This window comes from Conger conger, chromosome 5, assembly GCF_963514075.1.
Source record: "Conger conger chromosome 5, fConCon1.1, whole genome shotgun sequence".
NCBI classification, from domain to species: Eukaryota; Metazoa; Chordata; class Actinopteri; order Anguilliformes; family Congridae; genus Conger; species Conger conger.
In genome coordinates, this window is record NC_083764.1 from 67,147,392 (window position 1) to 67,154,463 (window position 7,072).

Sequence of the window (7,072 nt, forward strand, 5' to 3'; positions counted from 1 at the left end):
CCCGGCCGACGGGGATTTGAACCCAGGACCTCCTTGCTGTGAGGCGGCAGTGCTACGCACTGCGCCATCCGCGCCACCGGGAAGTATTGTGGTTAATTAATAATGCAAAAAGAAAAAAAAAATAGAATAAAATAAAATAGAACTCTCAGAGCGGTTTCCTGGCAACCAGTGCCGCCGTCATGCCAATCAGCTCGCGCTTCTTCCTCATGCGCACGCGGGCAAGGCCAGTCGCCGCTCGGCTCTAAGCCGCTAGCTGCTCCTCTGAGCAGTTTCACTCCTATAACTGTGAAACAGATGCAGCCACGATCGCTAGTTTCCACGACTGGCCGGAACAAACCAGCCGGCTTCGTTCAGCGCTGAAGTCAGGGTTCTGTCGGCTCGCTTGTCTGTTCACCTAAACATTCCTTCCCGTGTTTCATATTCCATCTTATCATGAGAATAAAATGTGACCACAATCTCCCGAGAATATTACGGAGCGCAGTCAGAAATGAGTTAACTTGTTATTGGACAGACTCACCTGATTTATTGTTGGACCTTTAGCTGAGATGAATTTTGTATTTATATGTTTGTCCCTTTTACAGAACACAGAACTCCGTACTGCTGGGACAAAGCTTTATTATCAGCTTTTTGGTTATTTGCCAAAAGAAGAGAAATTTGAAATATATATAAAAATAACAAAAGTGAACAAAAGGAAGACATATTTAGACAATCACAAGTACCAGAATGCATTGCGAAACGAGCAGGAGAACTACAGAAAAACATCTTTTCTAAAACATCTTTGACAAGGGAGATTCAACAGCTCACATTTCAAAACATATCTGAATTATTTCTTGTAAAGAATATTTCAAGGTAAAAATTGAAACAGAACAAAATAAATCCAGGAGGAGAATACATTTCCTCCTTTCTTTTTCTTTTTCTTTCTTGAAATGAGAACTCGAGTCACTGAACACAGAGGTCCAGGAGTTCAGAGCTAATTCCGGCAGCGTTTCTGCGGGTGAAGGGACGCAGCATCGGACAGTTACACACTGCAGCCAGCGAGAGCGAGAGACAGCCTGGGGAGGGCAGAGCTCCCTTCTGCTCACTGCACTCGCCTCCGATGCTAATCCTTTTGTTTTCGGATTCATTTCTTTCAGTTTGTACGTATGTATAAAACGACTGCAGGTGCACACACGCTCCGTCCCCTGGATGCCTGCCAATGACCCTAAACCTCCACAGTGCCTGATTTACCCCCCAAAAACAGGCCCACACCCACGTGCGCTCTCAGCCCTGTAGGCACACCAGCCAACGGGACGGGAGTAAGAGTCCTCCTGTGTCTCTCAACACGAGCCGTCAGAATATTCACAATACCTCCGGCTGCCCAGGGGACTGAAGAGTCCACCTGAGAGGGGCCACCTGAGAGGGGCCACCTGAGGCCCCAGAACTGTCTGGACGATGGCCGCTTAGTGTATTTGCAGCAGAGCAAGACCTTCTGGTCATTCAGTGTTATTGCAGCAGAGTGCCCCTTGTGGTCATTCAGTGTTATTGCAGCAGAGTGCCCCCTTGTGGTCATTCAGTGTTATTGCAGCAGAGTGCCCCCTTGTGGTCAGTGGCTGTAATCACAGCAGGTCTCCCCCTGGTGGTGAGTGACTGTAATCACAGCAGGTCTCCCCCTGGTGGTGAGTGACTGTAATCACGTCCATGAAGCCGTCTGGCTGACAGGGAAGTTTCTGCTGCAGCGCTGAGCGGCGCTGGAGAGCCCTGAGGGGTCCAGGAGGTGCAGGAGGTCCAGGAGGTGCAGGAGGTCCAGGAGGTGCAGGAGGTCCAGGAGGTGCAGGAGGTCCAGGTGGTCCAGGAGGTCCAGGAGGTCCAGGTGGTGGAGACGGAGGCAGAGGGAAGGGTTGGGGGGGGGGGGGGTTACTATAACAGGGACAGCAGCATCAGCACCACAGCCATCGCCATAGCGAGGAACTCCACGGCAACGCCGCAGTCTGAACCATCATCTGTCAGAAAGGGCTCGGGAGACCGGTAACCTGACTCATCTGAGAGAGAGAGAGAGAGGGGGAGAGGGAGAAAGAGGGCAGAAAAGGAGGGAGAGAGATTGAGAGAGGGGAGGGAGGGAGGAGGAGAAGGGTTGGGGGGACAGGGAGGTTGGTGGAGAGACAGAGAAATGGAGGGAGAGGTGTTGGTAGAGAGAGAGAGGGAGAAAGAGTGAGAGAGAAAGGGAGAGAGAGAGAGAGGAACAGAATAAAGAGTGAGTGAGAGAGGGACAGAATAAATCTTAGATTATCATACACGGCACCTGCATTTCACACCGATGTGTTGAGCAGATGGAGGCTGTTTCAGTGTGTGTGTGTGTGTGTGTGTGTGTGTTTGAGTGTGTGTGAGTGTGAGTGTTTGTGGTGTGTGTGTGTGAGTGTGTGAGTGTGTGTGTGAGTGTGTGTGTGTGTGTGTGAGTGTGAGTGTGTGTGTGTGTGTGTGTGTGTGAGTGTGTGTGTGTGTGTGTGTGAGTGTGTGAGTGTGTGTGTGAGTGTGTGTGAGTGTGTGAGTGTGTGTGTGAGTGTGTGTGTGTGTGTGTGTGTGTGTGTGTGAGTGTGTGTGTGTGTGTGTGTGAGTGTGTGAGTGTGTTTGTGTGTGTGGAGTGTGTGTGTGTGTGTGTGTGAGTGTGTGAGTGTGTGTGTGAGTGTGTGTGTGTGTGAGTGTGTGTGTGGTGAGTGTGTGTGTGTGTGTGAGGTGTGTGAGTGTGTGTGTGAGTGTGTGTGTGTGTGTGAGTGTGTGTGAGTGTGTGTGTGAGTGTGTGAGTGTTTGTGTGGTGTGTGAGTGTGTGTTTGAGTGTGTGTGTGGTGTGTGTGTGGTGTGTGTGAGTGTGTGAGTGTGTGAGTGTTTGTGTGTGTGTGTGTGTGTGTGTGTGAGTGTGTGTGTGTGTGGTGTGTGTGTGTGTGTGTGTGAGTGTGTGTGTGTGTGTGTGTGTGTGTGTGAGTGTGTGTGTGTGTGTGTGAGTGTGTGTGTGAGTGTGTGTGTGTGTGTGTGTGAGTGTGTGAGTGTGTGTGTGTGTGAGTGTGTGTGTGAGTGTGTGTGTGGTGTGTGTGTGTGAGTGTGTGAGTGTGGTGTGTGTGTGTGTGTGAGTGTGTGTGTGTGTGTGTGTGGTGAGTGTGTGTGTGAGTGTGTGTGTGTGTGTGTGTGTGTGTGAGTGTGTGAGTGTGTGTGAGTGTGTGTGTGTGTGTGTCTGTGCTCCTGCATCACGGGAGATACTCACTAATGGGTCGCACATACACCTTCAGCTTCAGACACGGCCTGCCTGCATGGTTAGGGTGGGGGAGGCTGGGGGGGAGAAAGAGTGCTTTATCAGGATCGTTTCTGTAGCCCAGCCTTTATCAGCCAGAAAGAAAAGGTTGTGGTGATGTGTCATATACCTGGAATGGCTCTTATGTTCTGAACAAGAGACTATGTTCTAAAAATGCTAATGCTCTGAGACTCTGTGCTGGGAGACGATGTTCCACAATGCTTATATTCTGTGACTCTATGCGGCTCGGAGACCATGTTGTCATAATCACGCTAAAAGAATAAGCAGTAATCTACTTGGCAGTAATCACCAACACACCATATGGTCCCATTACTGGAGTCGCAGATAAAAAGATGCAATCACTTTTCTTACCCTTGAAGACACAAACAACTCTTTCAGCGGAAAAGGTCACCTTATTACTCTATCACAGGCTCAGCACAGCTTTAATTATGTACTTTCTTACAGACATAAAAAACACATTTACTTGGCTCTTAGGTTTTAGCATAGTCATTCACTGATCATTGTATTTCCAAAAATGGTTTTTCGTAACAAGTTCGAGATGGGAAATTCAACCCAGAGAGGAGACACACACACATACTTGTGTCCGCACACACTCACATATAAACAAACGCTCACACACACACATACTTGTGCGCACAACACACACACAAGTGCACACACACATACTTACATGCTTGTGCGCACACACATGCAGACCGACACACACAAACACACCTCATACATCTATTCTACTGCAATATCCACCTGGCACCATGACATCGCCAGTAGCGGTGGTTTCCCACAATCCTCTTGGAGGAGGAAAGATTAGGAGATGCGATTAAGTTCAGAACACAGCAAACAGACACACACTGTTGGCTTATTCGTGCAGAACTTCCCACCATAATCACTGCACAGATAATGGTTATGTGCAGTAAATTAAAAAGTTTATTTTCTGGAAATCGAGTCATCGTTAGTGAACGAGCGCAGCAATCACGTTTCACGCCACAGCCCCCAACTGTGAACCGCTACCAAGCAATAATCCCTGGATTTGGCCATTCTTACAGACCATTCTTAGCGGTTTCACACAGCGGGTGTGTGTGCTGGGATGAAGAGTAGAAGATATTTGTTGGGAAAGTTGGGAAAGTGAATCCCGTCAATGAAGAGGGCCAGGATTTCTAGTTTCTTTTTTAGATATAAATATAATCTATTAATCAAATAGGGCCCTAGTCCTTATCTTTGTTGTGCTGTAAGCAGTTGAAATTGTAGGCTACTTCCCACCCTAGGTCTTTTTCAGCGCACTTATCCTGGTTATGGGAACGGAATAGACTCTTTGTAGACTCTTCAGCATTTTTCACTCCCATCTCAATTCGGCTTCAATGTGTCTTCCTGAGTTTGAATAAACGCTTTCATGTTTCAGTGGATACTTTCGTGCTCAGCACGGTGACTGAGGCACTGACAGTAACACGGTGACTGACAGTAACACGGTGACTGAGGCACTGACAGTAACACAGTGACTGAGCACTGACAGTAACACAGTGACTGAGGCACTGACAGTAAACACAGTGACTGAGGCACTGACAGTAACACAGTGACTGAGGCACTGACAGTAACAGGGTGACTGAGGCACTGACAGTAACACAGTGGACTGAGGCACTGACAGTAACACAGTGACTGAGGCACTGACAGTAACAGGGTGACTGAGGGACTGACAGTAACACAGTGACTGAGGCACTGACAGTAACACAGTGACTGAGGCACTGACAGTAACAGGGTGACTGAGGCACTGACAGTAACAGGGTGACTGAGGCACTGACAGTAACACGGTGACTGAGGCACTGACAGTAACAGGGTGACTGAGGCACTGACAGTAACAGGGTGACTAAGGGACTGACAGTAACACGGTGACTGAGGCACTGACAGTAACAGGGTGACTGAGGCACTGACAGTAACACAGTGACTGAGGCACTGACAGTAACACAGTGACTGAGGCACTGACAGTAACACGGTGACTGAGGCACTGACAGTAACACAGTGACTGAGGCACTGACAGTAACAGGGTGACTGAGGGACTGACAGTAACACAGTGACTGAGGCACTGACAGTAACACAGTGACTGAGGGACTGACAGTAACAGGGTGACTGAGGCACTGACAGTAACAGGGTGACTGAGGCACTGACAGTAACACAGTGACTGAGGCACTGACAGTAACAGGGTGACTGGGGCACTGACAGTAACACAGTGACTGAGGCACTGACAGTAACAGGGTGACTGAGGCACTGACAGTAACACAGTGACTGAGGGACTGACAGTAACAGGGTGACTGAGGCACTGACAGTAACACAGTGACTGAGGCACTGACAGTAACAGGGTGACTGAGGGACTGACAGTAACACAGTGACTAAGGCACTGACAGTAACACAGTGACTGAGGTACTGACAGTAACACGGTGACTGAGGCACTGACAGTAACAGGGTGACTGAGGCACTGACAGTAACACAGTGACTGAGGGACTGACAGTAACAGGGTGACTGAGGCACTGACAGTAACACAGTGACTGAGGGACTGACAGTAACACAGTGACTGAGGCACTGACAGTAACACAGTGACTGAGGCACTGACAGTAACAGGGTGACTGAGGCACTGACAGTAACACAGTGACTGAGGCACTGACAGTAACACGGTGACTGAGGCACTGACAGTAACACAGTGACTGAGGCACTGACAGTAACACAGTGACTGAGGCACTGACAGTAACACAGTGACTGAGGAACTGACAGTAACAGGGTGACTGAGGCACTGACAGTAACACAGTGACTGAGGGACTGACAGTAACAGGGTGACTGAGGGACTGACAGTAACACAGTGACTGAGGCACTGACAGTAACACGGTGACTGAGGGACTGACAGTAACAGGGTGACTGAGGCACTGACAGTAACACAGTGACTGAGGGACTGACAGTAACACAGTGACTGAGGGACTGACAGTAACACAGTGACTGAGGCACTGACAGTAACAGGGTGACTGAGGCACTGACAGTAACACAGTGACTGAGGCACTGACAGTAACACGGTGACTGAGGGACTGACAGTAACACAGTGACTGAGGCACTGACAGTAACACAGTGACTGAGGCACTGACAGTAACACAGTGACTGACAGTAACAGGGTGACTGAGGGACTGACAGTAACACAGTGACTGACAGTAACACAGTGACTGAGGCACTGACAGTAACACAGTGACTGAGGCACTGACAGTAACACGGTGACTGACAGTAACAGGGTGACTAAGGCACTGACAGTAACACAGTGACTAAGGCACTGACAGTAACACGGTGACTGAGGCACTGATAGTAACACAGTGACTGAGGCACTGACAGTAACACAGTGACTGAGGCACTGACAGTAACAGGGTGACTGAGGCACTGACAGTAACAGGGTGACTGAGGCACTGACAGTAACAGGGTGACTGAGGCACTGACAGTAACACAGTGACTGAGGCACTGACAGTAACACAGTGACTGAGGCACTGACAGTAACAGGGTGACTGAGGCACTGACAGTAACACGGTGACTAAGGCACTGACAGTAACAGGGTGACTGAGGCACTGACAGTAACAGGGTGACTAAGGCACTGACAGTAACACGGTGACTGAGGCACTGACAGTAACACAGTGACTGAGGCACTGACAGTAACACGGTGACTAAGGCACTGACAGTAACAGGGTGACTGAGGCACTGACAGTAACAGGGTGACTAAGGCACTGACAGTAACACGGTGACTGAGGCACTGACAGTAACAGGGTGATTGAGGCA

General features: G+C 49.3%; 1 pseudogene; it reads right to left on the reverse strand.

Annotated features, from left to right (window-relative positions):
* Positions 1 to 1,316: 1,316 nt before the first annotated feature.
* LOC133129701 (ephrin-A2-like) overlaps positions 1,317 to 7,072 on the reverse strand; it is a 43,479-nt pseudogene continuing 37,723 nt past the window's right edge.